Source organism: Anabrus simplex, chromosome 9 (genome assembly GCF_040414725.1).
Source record: "Anabrus simplex isolate iqAnaSimp1 chromosome 9, ASM4041472v1, whole genome shotgun sequence".
In the NCBI taxonomy this organism is placed as follows: Eukaryota; Metazoa; Arthropoda; class Insecta; order Orthoptera; family Tettigoniidae; genus Anabrus; species Anabrus simplex.
This window is the reverse complement of record NC_090273.1, coordinates 140,852,263-140,872,667: the sequence shown is the minus strand read 5'-3', so window position 1 is coordinate 140,872,667 and position 20,405 is coordinate 140,852,263. Positions and strand designations below refer to the sequence as shown.

The 20,405-nt window shown below is 39.2% G+C and overlaps 1 protein-coding gene across 1 annotated transcript in view; it reads left to right on the top strand.

Moving 5' to 3' along the window:
- LOC136881088 (uncharacterized) overlaps positions 1-20,405 on the top strand; it is a 525,856-nt gene that overhangs the window by 13,628 nt on the left and 491,823 nt on the right. The gene's annotated exons all lie outside the window — the stretch shown is intronic.

Genomic DNA, 20,405 nt, shown 5'->3' with positions numbered 1-20,405 from the left:
TTAAATTTATTTAATTATTAAATTCAGTGAAACCGCATTTTGAAATAACTTTAATCAAGCGAATAACTTGGAGATGCATTCTGGAAATTTTAGTTTGTTTCTGGGAAATATAAAAATAAAGTAACGATTAAGGGGACATATCCGAAGGAAATGGATTTTTCTGCCACTAAGTCTGTGAGCATTGCTATTGTTGTAATTATTGAACTTTGATTGATTGAGCAGTGAATGTGCTGGGGATAGTAAAGTGGAACTTTGGTCATAAACCGATGTAACTTAATTGTGTTTAGCCTTCAGCATAGAAACTTGGATGGTCAGGGGGTCATCAACCTCAGTGACTTAGATTAGGGCCATATGCCATCGTAGCATCATTTCCTTGCGGTCATCATCCACAATGACTTTAAAGTAACTTAAAAGATTAGATGTCGGTCCATGACATAGACGCAGGTCACATCGATTCAATTAAGGGTCCATGCCGTAGAACCACTGTGTGGCACACACCGATTGGACGGCCTTAATTATACTCAGAGTCCAGAGTTCGTGTTACGAGGGCTGGACCATAACGAATCACTATGATGGTACATGTGGTCTCACATGGAAGCCGAATTTAAGGATTTCCAGACTTTCCTTTCTTAAATGATTAATACTTGAGACAATGGTTTCTAGTAAGAATGCCCATCAGGCAATTACGTTAAAGTCTCACACCAGTGTTCTGACATTTATGTAAAAATGATTGTGGTGTCCAGTGGACACAATTGACTATGACACCGTTGACCTAGTAAATTACTTCAGAAATTTCCTGAATAAATAGGAATCTTTTAAATAGACCTTTCATTCCAGTAGATAGATTAGAATTAATGAACCCTACCTTTACCTCAGCAAGTGACGAAGAACCCGAAACGACCCAAGAGACAGATCTCATGAACTTTGCTGATAGGTAAGGAAGGTAGGTATCCCTCAATATGGACCTAAAGGGTTCAATACTTATCATACTTGTTGGAATGACATAAGGAACAACTGCGCTGCAGATTAGATGTTTGATGTGATTCAATATTTTATAACATATTAAACAGTTTGTGCCTTATTTTCAAATACTCTTCTTCCCAAGAAGATTTGAAGCTTGTTGGCGTTGATGGCCTACGCTGTGCTGAACTCTCTTCCATAGTGAATGCAACATTTACCGACTAGGCTTGAACGTCGTGTGGTGTGAGGATAAAGGCGGGAACACATTACTGTCACCTCACATAAGTTCAAGCGTATCGTGTCGCAATCTATCGTTCTACGATGCGATTTTATTTGACGTAAATAAATATCACACGAGAACACGTTCACTTCCTTGTATAAATTACTTTATTTACACTGTACGTCACAACACACGACTATACACAGTAGCAAATGACACTATATACAACACTCAATAGCGGAGTACCCTGAAGTCGATTCTGACAAGTACAACACTGACGCGCGCACTGTAACATACTCTCTCTTGAATTCCCCGCCTCACTCACTCACTCGAGTCCAATGATCTGTCTGACTCACTGACTTGACAGCTCGATATTTATACTATTCGATCAACCATCTAGAATGATCGACTTCTGGAAGAGTTCTTACAACACTCTAATGAAACACACTCGAAACACCGATCGACCAGCTAGTCGAATGGGTACTCGAATGTTCTTTCAATATTTAAAAATGTACATGGAAATATCTACACCATTCGTAATGTCTCTACATGTATCTGGATAGTAAAACCCTACAGTAAGTTTCCAGAACCCTTCATATATATACCAAATATAGTACAATAAGTCTAATATACGAACATTATGGAATTTTCTACCGCTTCGACTCTATAGATTTTGAGGTTATAAACAATACGTATTTGAGGTTATACAATTTTATACTACATATTTACAGGGAAAACATATATTAATCATATTTAACATTTAATAAAAGATAATTTAGCCTTCTATAAACTATAATTAAAATAGATTAAACATAATAATTGAAGGTTTTACACCAATTACGATGTCGTACCTACGACAAATCTAACCAGTCCAGACAGATGTGCTATACCTTTGCGCCACTGACCTACAGCGCGTACTACGTCATGCACTTCCCCTACTTGCTCGCTAAGCTGCTCTCGTTCCTCAAGAGCGGGGAGCAAACTGGCTCCGAAGGCATTTCGCTCTCTATTGACGATGCCTGCCTCAAGACAATCGTTACAAAAACTATCGCCAATATTTTCATGTTAGAAATGCTCAGCGTTGATATGGACTAAGCAACAAAAACCGAAATTCATGATTATCTCTTTTATTGTAGCCGGTACTGCACCCTTTTGTCGGTAGAGCTGCGGTTCCTCTTGATATATGCTGTCTCCGGCTGCTAGAAAAAGTATACTTACCGCATCGTAGAGATTCTTTCTCGGGTGTGCTCAGTTCCAGGTCGCCTGTGGGTTGGTGCATAGGGGTTGCCTAACTAAGGATTACCAGTAAATAGTCTAAAATAACCACCATGACACGGACTGATTATGTAATAAATAAACTTTATTGACAAAGCAAGAATTTAGTAAGTATGCACAAGGCTTGAACCAAAGCTCAATCAAGTTTAGTGTCACCGTTGAAGATGCAATATAAGAATACCTGCAATTAATCATGACTAATCTGAATGTGATCAATAAATTAATTGATTAATAGAATAATTAATTAAAAATGATCCAAATAAAATTGTCAACAAATATAAGTGAAGTGAGTCGTTGACCAAAATGCAACCTCAAGTACACCAAAATAGTGCGTTTAACAATAATATCCCAATAAAATGTCATTTACTGATTCAACTAGATCGATATAATATGGTGTGTTTACGATAGATATCATAGTGTCATAAACAAGAACTCTACTAACGTGTAATGCATTATAGTTAAGCTTGCATGTAATCTAGAACATTCCAACATTCCTAGGAGTACAATCTCCAAACTCTATGTCAATTATTTAACATTAAATACACTCATTGAAAACCTGAGGATAGATGTAACACAAATAAACCGCTGTGCAGCGTGACGTAATCATACTTATGAACTCTGCAAATTTAATTTCTAAACCCTGGATCTTACTGAACTTTAAAAAGATAAAACCTCATCTTTTAACACACTCAAAAATATGCAAATTTATGCATCAAGGCCAGTATTACTGTCAGAACCAACTTATGGCAATTAATCATCAAAATCAATTACATCGCTTCCTAATAAAATACAATTTAATTTACGACAAACATTCGTTCAGTAAGTCCTACAAATCTGTTGTGTCGTGTTCCGTGACGTAATAACACGAACCTAACACATCCTGTACTTACGTTACACGAACTGCCGTACTATTTACAAATGAGTGAACAAATCACCTATCACACTAATGGACTTAAAATTACGTAAACTAATAATATTACCTTGTAGTCACAGAGAATAATCTAACTTACACATCAATAAAATATACTCGTCAGGGTTGAGAGATGATCAACGTACGAGTCCACGTGATATTTACATTTCCTATACCGCTGCTTATTCATGCACGCACTCATAATCGTAAATGAATTTAACATAATATGATGTAGATTGCATCGTCACCGACAAACATGTTATCTTGCCCAGAGTCCTGCAATTTCAACTCTCTGGTTAAGAATATTGATTCACCATGTCCAATTATCAGTTTCATGGCTCCCCTACTCTATTCACTACAAAAAAAAAACAAGGAGTAATTAAAATTAAATCAACTCAAAATCAACTCACAACAACATTACGAAAAATGAGGTTCACAAACTCCTATTTAAAACCAAAGTTCAAAACACTTATTATAATGCGATGTTGGCATATAAAATGGGATTTAACTATCCTCATGAATACTATTGCAGACTTAACCTGCTATCTTTACCTATACTTATCTAGTACAATATGCTATGCCATGTCGCCACGTTTATTAATTCGTCGTGATAATAGATATTACAAATGCATTTTCACTTCACGGGGCATCTGGTCCTCCCGCTCATTTTCATACCTCGGCTTCACATTGCCGGCACATATATGCACATTGTGATATCAAGCTGTCAGAGCTTGCATATCGCTCCGTGTATTAAGCTCAATGGCTTGACTACTAACTCTCAGCTCCTCGGCTGACCATTATATTTATCCGGCTCATCGCCTCATTATCATTCCCTCATTTCTCACATACTGAGATAATTGCCCGTAGTGGCTTATCCATCATCACATAATTATCTTAACACACATATACTGTCGTCTGGGCCTAATGACATAGCATATTTTGACGCGTGAGCCTAGATTCACCACGATTAATCTTCCAATGATCACTTCCCAAATTAATGCCTCTATCAGACTACAATAAAATTCAATTACATTCTCCAAATCAAATCTGAACAGTTAACTAAGCAAATCATATTCCTCCTGTCCATGTAATCAGCATTCAGGAGAAATTTAGAATCAACTAATTAAGATGGTTGCAAAATAACCATAACAAAAAAATGAGTCTACTTTAATGTCAAAGAAAACTTCCGTCTGGTGACTAGCGAATCAAATATCATACTCTGCCACTGCCAATAAGCATAATATTGACCTCAAATCTAGTTCAAATGTAGGCCTAAGCATTTAAACTAATTCGGTCCAATCCGACAATAACATCGACAAAAAAATTAATAATAATAATAAGAAAAAGATAATTGAAATTAAACACAAACTACGTGCATAAATCAGCATTTTTACCTCTCCTCTGTGCTACACCAAAAATATGAAATTACAATACCTAAACATCTACTTAGCAGCTCGCGTAACGCCTAAGGAAATAGTACAATCAGTGAAAGATTACATGAGATTTTTGTTACTCACATTCTGCCATTAAGCTTCACCCCACAGGGGCATCCATCTGGTTGAAGTTAGAACATGTTGCAATACATAAGGCACATCTTCACAAAATTGATGTATACCTCCATGGTATCAATTTCCTTGGGCACACGACACTTTTCTTGCAACTTCAGCGGCTTAAATACTAATAATTATATACACTGACTGAAAACACATATAAAAGATTCACTTTTATTTTTTTTTAACACCACGCCCGCTTCTCTGGACATTCCTGCGAGACGATTGTGTGAGTGTGGCCCTCGCTCCCTCAGTGAAAGTTATTTACACACTGGACTGCGGCCGGCGATAATCCCTCTGCAGCAAGTTTGTTGTCCTACTAGTTGTCAATGACCTGTGGAATAATCCATCCATTGACTCTACCACTACTGTTATTTCTTAATGGCTCCTGCTAGTAACATTTCCCGTACAGCCTATTCTTGTACGAAAGAAGTTCCTTTGTTTACCCATTACTCTCAAAATGTTACAAAGTAATATATGGCAAATAAAATTAGTGACTAATTGGCTTATCACTCAAATAGAATATCTCTATAACTCTGACCGCAATTACTCGTTCTAATACAAGACGGTGTCTTTGAATGCTCGGCTAAGTTGCCTTAAAGTTTACATTTCACAAATGTCGCCCAATGTTCAAAAGAGAGAAATTCGCTGACACGTCTGGTCTGTACGATCCTTGGTGAACAAGTGTCCCTTCCTCTTGGCGGCAGAGACCTGCTTCGATTTCTGGCGGACTGATATTTTCAGAATTTCAAGAGCGTCCTTTAATACACGCAGCTCGATGCGGACCGTCCTTATCATCTAAATTTATACTTAAACTGCTGGTGGTTCCATCACTACCCTGTGATCACCGAATTAATCATACAATTATGCACAGTATAGGTGGCGTGGGTGGGAATATTTCTTTTGTCGCACCGCCGGCTGTCGTACGGTTCCGGCGCGAACTTCAGGTACTCTCGTTCCCAGACATAACTTCTGCTAACTTAATATTTACTGCATATTAACAGGATTTAGCATACACACTCACTATGATCCCCAACCTAAAGTGTCACTCTGATAAACAAGTATACAATTACTGTCCGATTCTATGACGAAAATAAATATGAGGAAGCGCTACATTTGAATAATACAAATTCAGCTCCCTGATTGGTTGACCGGTTTCAAGCGGGTAACATTGGACTGTTCCTAGTTCACTTTCGTGGGGGTGGTTGGAAGCTCTTTCTTGTCTTCAGATGGAAAACTACCACTCCTTGACCTCAATTTCAAAGTACCAACGCGTCCTCTCCCTCTTTGTGTGAAGATAATTGCTTTATTGCACCAAAACAAACCGTGCTCCGAAGTGCTCTGGCCGGCTTAAACATCTATTGTGATTTTTCTGCTTCCTGCCAGAGTGTGAGAACATATTCTCAACTGTGTGGAAAAATTACATTATCAATATCAGTAGCAATATGTTGATATGATGTAATTAGGCTCAATTAATTGGGTGCAACTCCTCCCTTACTAAAAATAGAAATGTTCCGAAAGAATATGAGGAAGATTTCTAGATCTTATGTCATTCAATCTCAACTTGGTTACAAAACTGCAACCATAATTGAGCCTCAACTCTGTACCTCGCTTAGTTAGTAAATTCTCTTCGTAGTTGCAAATTTTCTTCTTCTAGTTGTCTACGTTCCTCCTGTAACTCGGCGATAATTGTCTCCATGATTTCTCTCAGCTCCGTGGCCTCTTGCAGACATTCTGGGCAATCATCACGTCCATCTTCTTCTCGCTTCTCTACGGATTTCGTGATTGGTAGGTCTCCGTCATTCGGTGATATTTCTTCCTCATCACAGCTCAGGTTGAATTGGTCATCATCTTCATCTTCTTCTTCTTCTTCCTCCACTGCAGAAATATCGTCATCATCCTCTGCCATGGACCAATCTTCGTCAGCTGTCATCTCCTCTTCCGTAGATGAGTCCTCCTCTTCTTCACTCTGTGAATATTCTACCAGGTTCACTTGTGGAATTCCTCCGGGTGGTGGTCGATACAACTTTAAGCTTCGGGCATTAAAAGTCATCTCCTCTTGACCATCTAGGCTGACTATCCTGTATGCGTTATTGTGAAGTGACTCGGTTATTCTATACGGTCCCACATATAATGGTGCGAATTTAGCATAAAATTTCGCCTCCGGTGCAGATGAGACTGGACGACGTAAAAGAACGTACTCACCTACTCTAAGTGGGCGATGGAATCTCTTCCCTCTTAATCTTCTCTGTCGACGTTGCGCCTGTTGCTGCAAGTGTTCGGCAACCCTCCTTACACATACGTCAGGAGCTGGCCTAGGATCCGCTGGGCAATTAATAATTGCTGTCCACGGTCGAATAGGGTATTCATTTAAATGGGTAACTGAGGGTATAAATCCCGTAGCTTCGTGGATAGTATGGTTTATACAGTCCATGATGACTGGTAGCAATTGAACCCATTTACTGTGTTGATTCGGTATGTAAATTCTACAAAATTTAGAGATGACCTTCATTATTCTTTCCGAAGGATTACTTTGAGGATTACGAATTGAGCTCATGACATGCTTAATTTCGAGCTCCTGTAAAGCATTTCTGAATTGAACTGATGTGAACTGAGTTCCATGATCAGTTAGCAAACTTTGTGGCTTACCCATGTTCGGTATAATGTTTCTGGTAAGACATCTTAGTACAAGCTTAGTGTTAGCCTTTTGGATCGGATATAGAGTCGTGTATTTCGAAAATACATCCATGGTCACTAAAACAAAACGGTTCCCACGGGTTGACTTCGGAATAGGGCCGAAAATATCCATTGAGAACAGCTTTTTAGGTTCCGTAGGCAATATAGGGATAGGTTCTTGTTTAATGAGATAAGGGTTCGCTTTTACTCGCTGGCATGTGTCACAAGTCACAACAGTGTCCCTCACTGACTCTCTTAAATTTCTCCAAGTAAAACTTTCTTGAATAGTGGCAACTACTTTGTCGATACCGCCATGTCCGGTAATTCGGTGTACATGCCAGATAATTTCGTTTTGAAGTTGAGATGGTATTACCACTCTCAATTTTGTGTGATCTCTATCAACATATTTAACGAGCAAATTATTAATGAATAAATATTCCTCAGCTTGCTTCTGGATGTCCCGGTAGTTTGGATCTCCCTGCTGAATTCTGTTCTGGAAAAAGTCGATCAGCTTGCTCAAAGAGTTTTCTGCCTGTTGAAATTGATGTAATTGACTTAGGTGTCGTAAGACTTCATGATCATCCGGTACTAAATCGACATAATTTACATGTTCAAGTGGCTCGCTGGGGTTCCTACTTAAAATGTCAGCTACAATGTTATCCTTGCCAGGGCAATGTTCAATTGTAAAATTAAATTGCTGTACATACAGCGACCAGCGTGACACTCGTGGACTAGAAATAGCTGTTTTTAGCATAAATGTCAAGGCTTTATGGTCGGTCCGAATCTTTACTGGAAAACCATAAATGACCTTGTGCCAGTGTTGTAAGGCCTGTACTATCGCTAGCATTTCCAGTTCGGTAGTACTGTAGTTAACTTCATGCTTCCTCAGCTTGCGGCTATAAAATGATATGAATTTCTTTAAGTGAGGCGGTTTATCATCCTCTTGGTATAAAATTGCTCCAATTCCAACGTTGGATGCGTCAGTTTGTAGCACAAACGGTTGTTCGAAATCCGGGTATGACAATTTAATACTCCGTGCTAACAATTCTTTCGTCCGCTGAAATGCCATTTCTGTCTCCTTCGTCCACTTCCATTTGTTATTTTTGTGGAGCATATCTTGCAGTGGTGCCACTACCTCAGTATAGTTCATACAATGGTCCGAAAAGAAATTACAGAGACCCAAGAATTGTCGTATGTTCTTAACTCTTCTTGGCCTCGGAAAGTTCTGGATAGCTTCTATCTTTACAGGGTTGGGGCGTATTCCCTGGCCATCAATCACATGTCCTAAAAATAGAATCTCTGATTGGCAGAAATGGGATTTCTTTAAGTTAACCTTAAAGCCTGTGTCCATCAAATTTTTAAGTAACTTCTCCACATATTCTAAATTTTCCTCGAAATTTCTACTAGGAATAATAATATCATCAATAAAACGAGTCGTCACCTCCTTAACTTCGTCCGTAAGATTTCTATCTAGGGCACGGAGAAGAGCTGCCGTACTGTTGCGTATACCAAATGCGAGTCTATTGTAGGTATAAGTGTGCTGGTCAAATAGGAATCCTGTTAACAATCGGGATTTTTCCTCCAGCTGGATATGGTGGAATGAACTAGTAAGATCAACTCCGGTAAACATGCTCATGCCATTGAACTTCCTAATGACGTCCTTGACAGATGGTATCTGATCGTATTCTGGTATCAGTTTCTGATTGAGCATTCTCGCATCAACACAAATGCGGAGCGATCCGTCTGTTTTGACTACAATCACTAAATTATTTAGAAAAGGGGTGACCCTTTTTGATATAATTCCGTTCTCTTCCATTTCCTTAATGACGCGTTTCACCTCCGCGTAATGCTTTTCTGGAATAGGATATGGCTTACATTTATATGGACGCCAATCTGTGACATTTAATGCGTACTTGAAATTAGGGATCAGACCAACCTTCGAGTCAAAAACAGTCTTATACTTCACCAATAGAGCTCGTAGCTTATCCTTTTGCTCTTTGGTTCCGTTAAATTCGGCCACCTTGCTTGATATTAAACTCTCAATTTCCTCGTCCATTTCAGCACTGAAAATATTGGCAAATATGCTCTCATTGTCTAAAATTTGCGCAATATCCTCGTTAATGGGTTCTTCCTGGTTATTCACACTCACATCCGTTTTACAATTTATTTCGGGGTCTAGACAAACATGATCATCCCCTTCCGGTTTTCGGAATTTGACTTGGTTGTTGGCCAGGTCAATCACCGCATTAGTGGCCCTCAAAAAGTCAGCTCCTAGAATTAGGTTGTGGTTGACCTTCGACATAATCACAAATGGGTGCGTAAAAATAGAGTTTCCGATTTGCATTTCCAACAATGTTTGGGATTTGCCTACTGTCGTTTTATCCGGAATAATCCCTCTTATTTTGACAGAAGATACAGGAATCTCGGGAAGTTTGTGACGTTCTTTTATATCTTCATACAGTGCTCTGGATATAATACTTATCGACGCTCCTGTGTCTGTGAGAGCTCTAATATTTGTGCCATACAACCTAACGTTTATGACCGGCAATTTCGGTATCTGTTTGGCCTCTCTTATTATAGGATCTTCCAAAAGATCTTGTGGCTGCACGACCCAGGAATCCACCTGCGCTACAACCCAATCACTCGAGTTGTCGGCCATTAGCACAAGCTCGTTCCGGTCGGATGGAGACATTGATATTACATTGGCGTTTTTTTTTTTTTGCTGCCCGTGGCCATTCTGTGAGTATGGCTGGGCTTCCGGGTTCAAAGACTGCTGCCTGCGGTCAGCTTGGTTGCGCGTTCTCTGATACTCGATACTTTCTGCGCCTACTATGTCCGGATTGAGGTCCGTTTGATTAATGGCCTCTCTCCAACGTTCCCTTTCTTGACGTTCTGAGTTCAAATCTTGGACATACCGTTTATTCTCCCTGTCACGATGATCCGGTTCTCTGTTACGATATCTGTACGATTGTTGCTGTTGATTTCTACCGTACCACCTTCCGCGTTGATTATACCTTTGGTAAGGACGGTCACGGTTCCGATATTCGTACCTATTCCTGTCACGTCTGAGGTCTTGTCTAGGGTAACTCCTATTATATTCATAATTATTCCGCACTGGCCTCTCGTTACGGAATTCTGCATTGTTAAGCTGTTCCCTATTATCGGGCTTCCTGCGTGGTATTGCTCCTGTATTCGGGCTAATCCTGTCCTGGTGACTATTGGTTTCCACGTCTTCGACTACAAACACTTTATGCTCGAGGTTCCGTGTTGGCCTAGGTGAATTTACACTGGTTGTGGCGTCTAACTGGCGTAAAATCTCTTCTGCGTCCTCCGGGGTTTGAACTTTCGAGGTAATTAACGTCCTCTGAACCTCGACTGGAAGTTGCTTAATGAGCACTTGGACAAGCTCACTCTGAGATGGAGGATTGTCTAGCTCCTGCAATTTAACCAACTGATCTAGGAAGTACCTACTAAATTGCGTAGGCTGAGTGCTCGTATACTTTTTGGAGTAAAGTTCTAACCGTAAACTCTGCTGTGTCCCTAAGTTCCAAAAACGATTGAGAAATGCCCTCTCAAAATCTTCAAATGTACTAAATGAAGTGCGAAAGCCTATGAACCATGTCTTAGGACTTGACTCTAAATATTTCTCAGTTATTCTTAATTTCTTTTCCTCCGGAATCTGCATTTCCTGAAAATAAGCCTTCAGATCTCTAAGGAACATTTTAGGGGTCACGGAATTAGTACCGTTAAACTTCCGTGGTTGCTCGTCGCTCAATTTTAATATATTGACGAGGTTTGAGTGCGCTACAATTGTTTGAACATTCTCTTTACGAACTGGCTGAGTGCTCGGGTCGACACTAATCCTTTCTGTTACCTGAGGTGTAACAACAGGTGCTGGTTGTTGAAATGCTGTCCCGTCCTTCCTCATACCAGCCTTTAGAATAGCCTGCTCTTCTGACATAAACTTAACCAATGTTGCCAGATTTTCCGTCTGAGTTTGCAGGTTATTGATTTCACCATTGACAACCTCTCGTACTTCGTCACGCATTAACTCGTCACCAATTTTAAGCTCCTTATCAATGGTACTGGCCATTTCAGTCTGCCAAGCTGTAATTTCCTCTCTCATTCCTACGAGTTGTTTAGTCACGTCTTCCTTGTTCGCGATCCTAGCCTCCTCCATAACTCTTAGTCCTTGGTCGAACTTCTCTAGCCCTTCGTGAACTTCGTTAGCTATTGAGGTCAGACTCTTTTGCGTGTCTGCCTCTAATACATTCATTTGGTCTTGGACCATAAGAATGTGTTCGGCCATTTTTTTACACTGTTCCTCGACCTGTTTCTTAGTGTCATCTATTTTGCTACTTAGTGACAACGTTACATCCCCTAGCTGTTTGATAAGTTGTTTATGTGCATGAGCCAAATTACTAAGCTCCTGCTTGGTTTCTTTCCTATTTTTATCACACTGTTCCAGTAGCTTTTCCTGATTTTCTGACAGTTCCCTACGCAGCTCCTCCTGGTTACGTGAAAACTCTGTCTGAATAACATCTAACTGTTCACTCAAGTTCTGGGTTAAAGTGTTCTGTGTGTCTTCCAATGATTTATTTAAGTTCTCCGTGAGTGTGTTCTGATCCGCCTTCATTTCACTCTGGACCGCGTCCACTTTACCATTTAGCATATTAATGCCCGTGATTAGCTGTTCCCACTGCTCATCAGTTACCACCATCGTAAACAAATATATAAAATACTGGACCCCCCTTTCACTAGGGCGAAACTTAATAGCTATTTACAACACAACACAACATTTCCTTACTTATCCTTACAATGGGATAAACAACGTTACTTTATCACATGACTACCATTATACAGTCACACAACTGCACAGTGTTTATAACTACTTATTTACCCTTGGAATGTTCTAAATTGTCCGTCTGTCACGATCTAACCATTCTTACCATCATAAGGCGATAATCGAGCTCCACTTTGGGACGCCATTTTTAAAAAGACTCATACATCCCCATGCACCCTTTTGTCGGTAGAGCTGCGGTTCCTCTTGATATATGCTGTCTCCGGCTGCTAGAAAAAATATACTTACCGCATCGTAGAGATTCTTTCTCGGGTGTGCTCAGTTCCAGGTCGCCTGTGGGTTGGTGCATAGGGGTTGCCTAACTAAGGATTACCAGTAAATAGTCTAAAATAACCACCATGACACGGACTGATTATGTAATAAATAAACTTTATTGACAAAGCAAGAATTTAGTAAGTATGCACAAGGCTTGAACCAAAGCTCAATCAAGTTTAGTGTCACCGTTGAAGATGCAATATAAGAATACCTGCAATTAATCATGACTAATCTGAATGTGATCAATAAATTAATTGATTAATAGAATAATTAATTAAAAATGATCCAAATAAAATTGTCAACAAATATAAGTGAAGTGAGTCGTTGACCAAAATGCAACCTCAAGTACACCAAAATAGTGCGTTTAACAATAATATCCCAATAAAATGTCATTTACTGATTCAACTAGATCGATATAATATGGTGTGTTTACGATAGATATCATAGTGTCATAAACAAGAACTCTACTAACGTGTAATGCATTATAGTTAAGCTTGCATGTAATCTAGAACATTCCAACATTCCTAGGAGTACAATCTCCAAACTCTATGTCAATTATTTAACATTAAATACACTCATTGAAAACCTGAGGATAGATGTAACACAAATAAACCGCTGTGCAGCGTGACGTAATCATACTTATGAACTCTGCAAATTTAATTTCTAAACCCTGGATCTTACTGAACTTTAAAAAGATAAAACCTCATCTTTTAACACACTCAAAAATATGCAAATTTATGCATCAAGGCCAGTATTACTGTCAGAACCAACTTATGGCAATTAATCATCAAAATCAATTACATCGCTTCCTAATAAAATACAATTTAATTTACGACAAACATTCGTTCAGTAAGTCCTACAAATCTGTTGTGTCGTGTTCCGTGACGTAATAACACGAACCTAACACATCCTGTACTTACGTTACACGAACTGCCGTACTATTTACAAATGAGTGAACAAATCACCTATCACACTAATGGACTTAAAATTACGTAAACTAATAATATTACCTTGTAGTCACAGAGAATAATCTAACTTACACATCAATAAAATATACTCGTCAGGGTTGAGAGATGATCAACGTACGAGTCCACGTGATATTTACATTTCCTATACCGCTGCTTATTCATGCACGCACTCATAATCGTAAATGAATTTAACATAATATGATGTAGATTGCATCGTCACCGACAAACATGTTATCTTGCCCAGAGTCCTGCAATTTCAACTCTCTGGTTAAGAATATTGATTCACCATGTCCAATTATCAGTTTCATGGCTCCCCTACTCTATTCACTACAAAAAAAAAACAAGGAGTAATTAAAATTAAATCAACTCAAAATCAACTCACAACAACATTACGAAAAATGAGGTTCACAAACTCCTATTTAAAACCAAAGTTCAAAACACTTATTATAATGCGATGTTGGCATATAAAATGGGATTTAACTATCCTCATGAATACTATTGCAGACTTAACCTGCTATCTTTACCTATACTTATCTAGTACAATATGCTATGCCATGTCGCCACGTTTATTAATTCGTCGTGATAATAGATATTACAAATGCATTTTCACTTCACGGGGCATCTGGTCCTCCCGCTCATTTTCATACCTCGGCTTCACATTGCCGGCACATATATGCACATTGTGATATCAAGCTGTCAGAGCTTGCATATCGCTCCGTGTATTAAGCTCAATGGCTTGACTACTAACTCTCAGCTCCTCGGCTGACCATTATATTTATCCGGCTCATCGCCTCATTATCATTCCCTCATTTCTCACATACTGAGATAATTGCCCGTAGTGGCTTATCCATCATCACATAATTATCTTAACACACATATACTGTCGTCTGGGCCTAATGACATAGCATATTTTGACGCGTGGGCCTAGATTCACCACGATTAATCTTCCAATGATCACTTCCCAAATTAATGCCTCTATCAGACTACAATAAAATTCAATTACATTCTCCAAATCAAATCTGAACAGTTAACTAAGCAAATCATATTCCTCCTGTCCATGTAATCAGCATTCAGGAGAAATTTAGAATCAACTAATTAAGATGGTTGCAAAATAACCATAACAAAAAAATGAGTCTACTTTAATGTCAAAGAAAACTTCCGTCTGGTGACTAGCGAATCAAATATCATACTCTGCCACTGCCAATAAGCATAATATTGACCTCAAATCTAGTTCAAATGTAGGCCTAAGCATTTAAACTAATTCGGTCCAATCCGACAATAACATCGACAAAAAAATTAATAATAATAATAAGAAAAAGATAATTGAAATTAAACACAAACTACGTGCATAAATCAGCATTTTTACCTCTCCTCTGTGCTACACCAAAAATATGAAATTACAATACCTAAACATCTACTTAGCAGCTCGCGTAACGCCTAAGGAAATAGTACAATCAGTGAAAGATTACATGAGATTTTTGTTACTCACATTCTGCCATTAAGCTTCACCCCACAGGGGCATCCATCTGGTTGAAGTTAGAACATGTTGCAATACATAAGGCACATCTTCACAAAATTGATGTATACCTCCATGGTATCAATTTCCTTGGGCACACGACACTTTTCTTGCAACTTCAGCGGCTTAAATACTAATAATTATATACACTGACTGAAAACACATATAAAAGATTCACTTTTATTTTTTTTTAACACCACGCCCGCTTCTCTGGACATTCCTGCGAGACGATTGTGTGAGTGTGGCCCTCGCTCCCTCAGTGAAAGTTATTTACACACTGGACTGCGGCCGGCGATAATCCCTCTGCAGCAAGTTTGTTGTCCTACTAGTTGTCAATGACCTGTGGAATAATCCATCCATTGACTCTACCACTACTGTTATTTCTTAATGGCTCCTGCTAGTAACATTTCCCGTACAGCCTATTCTTGTACGAAAGAAGTTCCTTTGTTTACCCATTACTCTCAAAATGTTACAAAGTAATATATGGCAAATAAAATTAGTGACTAATTGGCTTATCACTCAAATAGAATATCTCTATAACTCTGACCGCAATTACTCGTTCTAATACAAGACGGTGTCTTTGAATGCTCGGCTAAGTTGCCTTAAAGTTTACATTTCACAAATGTCGCCCAATGTTCAAAAGAGAGAAATTCGCTGACACGTCTGGTCTGTACGATCCTTGGTGAACAAGTGTCCCTTCCTCTTGGCGGCAGAGACCTGCTTCGATTTCTGGCGGACTGATATTTTCAGAATTTCAAGAGCGTCCTTTAATACACGCAGCTCGATGCGGACCGTCCTTATCATCTAAATTTATACTTAAACTGCTGGTGGTTCCATCACTACCCTGTGATCACCGAATTAATCATACAATTATGCACAGTATAGGTGGCGTGGGTGGGAATATTTCTTTTGTCGCACCGCCGGCTGTCGTACGGTTCCGGCGCGAACTTCAGGTACTCTCGTTCCCAGACATAACTTCTGCTAACTTAATATTTACTGCATATTAACAGGATTTAGCATACACACTCACTATGATCCCCAACCTAAAGTGTCACTCTGATAAACAAGTATACAATTACTGTCCGATTCTATGACGAAAATAAATATGAGGAAGCGCTACATTTGAATAATACAAATTCAGCTCCCTGATTGGTTGACCGGTTTCAAGCGGGTAACATTGGACTGTTCCTAGTTCACTTTCGTGGGGGTGGTTGGAAGCTCTTTCTTGTCTTCAGATGGAAAACTACCACTCCTTGACCTCAATTTCAAAGTACCAACGCGTCCTCTCCCTCTTTGTGTGAAGATAATTGCTTTATTGCACCAAAACAAACCGTGCTCCGAAGTGCTCTGGCCGGCTTAAACATCTATTGTGATTTTTCTGCTTCCTGCCAGAGTGTGAGAACATATTCTCAACTGTGTGGAAAAATTACATTATCAATATCAGTAGCAATATGTTGATATGATGTAATTAGGCTCAATTAATTGGGTGCAGTACGGTCAAAAAGTATAAGACATAAATTATCGGAAAATTAATTTTATACAACTTTAGTTATGTAGTATTTAAATATAGGACCACTAATAACATAGATATTTGAGAATCAAATGTAATTCTTCCCCTGAACTACCATTTCACTCAGCTTGAATAAAATTATTTGTAGTCTACTTAGAATGCCTTATTCCCACACTTTAAATACATATTTTCATTAAATTCTCTTCAGCCATTTTCTCGTGATGCGCATACAGACAGACAGAACTGTGGGAAAACTAACAATTGCATCTCCTTGTTTCTATGGACACGGCCGATACAGAAATAATATTCTTTTAAAATTCTGAGCAATGTGCAGACAAAACTCTTATTTTATGTACCGTATGATTCAGCCGCCCCTTTCAATGTACTTTTATGCAACCCGCATTTATGGTTCCGTCTTGAAAACATCTGCTCTGCCGGTATGCTCAGACAACACATCCGGATATCTTGGTATTTACCACCTCACCATGATAAGACTCCGTAATATTATACTCGTATTAAACACTGGAAGGCTTGCGGGTGCCTTTTATGAACCTGACACGCCGGTGAAACACTAAACTGAGATTGTGACCGCTGTAAACCTAATACATGCTATAAGCTACACAGTGTGCCGTACGGAACCGTAGCGTAGTTGGTAAAGGCGCGGCTGAGAGGGCTTACGTGTGATGTGGGAGGTTCGAGTCCGCACGTAATGTAAGTTCAGTACCCGCTTTCATGCAAATTGTGTGTGTATGAATGTGTTTGTGGCCGTAAGAAGGGCCGATTAGTTAGCAGGCCGGACACACACAGGCCGGAAATAATAGGAAACCAACTGCCCTCACAATGTTTTATCGCAGCAAATGCTCGATATGATGACCGTTTTGGTTTCTGCACAATCGGACCCGGTGTCCAATACATCGTCTAACACGCTGAAACATTACAGGTGTAATTACTCGGCAGGCGTCCGTGATGAGGTGCCGGAGCTGGTCGGGGTTTTCCGGCGCTTGAGTGTAAACGACGTTCTTCAAATGCCCCCACAAGAAGAACTTCGATGGCGTTAAATCCGATGATCTGGGGAAGGGGGGGGGGGGGGCAAGAAACAGGGCCTCCTCAACCTATCCATTTCCCTGGCAATTCCTAGTTCAGATGGTTACGAACGGGTAAAGTCGAATGTGGTGGAGCTGCATCCAAAGGCCCTCGAATAAATAAGGTCCAATCAGGCGATCCCCTAATATTCCACACCACAAATTTACTCCCCATCGTACTTGATGTACTGGGAGTAAACCCAAAGAGATTAATGAAGCTTACGGCTTCTGTTTAAAACTCTTAACCAATTAAACTTGTTATTAATAACGTGAGACGCATCTCTGGCGTCTACATAATTTGTTTAGAACCAGCTAACCGGAAAACTCGTAACATATATCTCAAATAACCTAGGTAATAGGAATTAGCTGGAACTTGTGAAGATATAAGGAAATAATCCTAAAAAATTATTAAATAAAATAAGTGAGAATAATGAAATAAAGATTTTACAATATTTTAAAGCACAAGAAAAATATAAAAGAGGAAAACGATATCAGGCACAAGGCTCCCAAACGCGCAAAGCCAGCTAAAAGGGGATCCAGAATGCACTGGGTCTTTACATCAATGAGGCTGGTCATGGCCAGAGATAATACATTTTGATTTTTACAAGTTTGCTTGCTGACTCTAAGCGTCCTAGAAACAAACACAACTATTGATAAAAGCCCGGATACCGCCACAACGCGGCTATGCAATAAAATTTGGGAGAGTATGACCTACGCGGCCAATTGATGAGAGACTATGCCACACTACGAGTTAATAATCAAGTTAACTCGCCAAGAGGGCGACATCCAATTTGAAAGATAGTGACTACTTAAACAGAAAGGTGTTTACCAACGGTACTCGTGTACTGCAATTCCATACTTTAAGAACTTCACATAACAAATCAGAATAATTCTCCCTCCGTCCCCTTTTCATCAGAGAGGTTGACTTTCAGAAAATATAGACTTCAAACACCTAATGGTTTGTTTCGTCTGTAGCAAATTTAGTACGGAGTAACCAAGAAAAACAGGTAAACCCGTCAATACAGACGAGTATGAACTTATACCCATCTCCCTTCGATCTTGGGAACGGTCATCTAGCTCGATGGGCCATCAGGATTTCTGCTTTCCAATTCAATGTTCGCCATATTCACGGATCGGATAATGTGGTGGCCGATTCTCTTAGCCGAATGTTTTCTGATGATACTCATCTTAGTAATTATTCTGAATCTGAACCCCCTGTTTCGTTACCCCTCTCCGGTGCTATTTTGTCAGATGCCCCCTTGTTATCCCAGGACATTAGTAAGATTCAAATGGAAGATCCTATATTAGGGCCTATAATTCAAGACCTAACTAATGGCAAGATCATTTCCCCTTATATGTTGAGAAAGGGTGTCCTCTGCTGTCCTACGCGTTCTGATAAGAAAATGAAGGTGGTTAAACCTACGTCCATAGGTCTTCTAAATTCATGAATGCCTGGGTACAGAACTGGTCGGGACCACTGGTTGGGCCACGGAAAAGCCGTGGCTACTTGAGAGCCGAGAACTTTTTTCTTGAGAGGAATTTTTTCTTGTTGTTGTTAATGTTGAAAAGATTTGTTAGCAAGGTAGCGGTCCCCATACTACGAAACACGTAAAATTAAGCAATTTCCTTAGTTGTGACGAAATTTGAAGGGCTAAAGGGTCCGAAAAGGTTTCCAATGTTTTGCCTTGGATAGCTCTATCAAACTAAAATAAAAAAAATATAGAAAATCTCTTTCGGCCTAAATTCAGTTCCAGAAAAAAGACCTAAAATAATATTTCTTTATTTGTTTTCTTTTTTATTCAAATCCTAGCCAAATTAAATTATTTACATAATTATTTCTGTAATTTCCTTGGTTTAATACCGTCAGGTGTTTTTTTGATTTTTTGAAAAATGCCCACACCGAATGTAGATATAAGGGCCTACGTAAAATTTTGCATTCAAGGTCTATAGACATTGTCTGCATTGACTCACATTAGCGCTTGTAGTGGTAGAAAAGAGTAAACTGCTAATCCAACCGACCAGATAACGATAATTAAGAAAAGGATTGTAAAGAATGCATTCTCATACTTTATTATTTATTATTTTTATTATTTACTATGTTTTATTTACAGTACCTAAAATTCGTGGCTCATATCCCTAGGATGTTTTCAACATTGAGTTGCTTGCCTGAAGGGCTAGAACTGCATATTTTTTTTGTACCGCAAGGGTACACCTGCCCCGTTCATTTAAATCAAGCGCCTTGCAAAATGACATTTTACACTTAAAATTCGAAATAACTAGAGCAAGAAGTTCGGACTTTGATCAACAGATGTCGCTACTAAAGTGATAAAGTAATTTCGTCTTCCTAGGTTTACTACACTGTATCGATTGTCTTTTGTTTTTGGTATGTTAAAATTGTCAACACTTCGACCTCCTGCCGCCAACTTCAATAGTGGCCAATAGAAAAATTCCTATATTTAATTTTCAACCAATCAGCGTTTTCTTCTACATATTTAATCTATATAAATAAAATCGTAACGACCGTGTGTCTGTACATTGAATATTTTGGTGAAATTTCCGCACAGTTATCCCTTTCAGGTGTAATAATGACCATCTGCACATTTTGTAGCTTTGGTGTCTGTC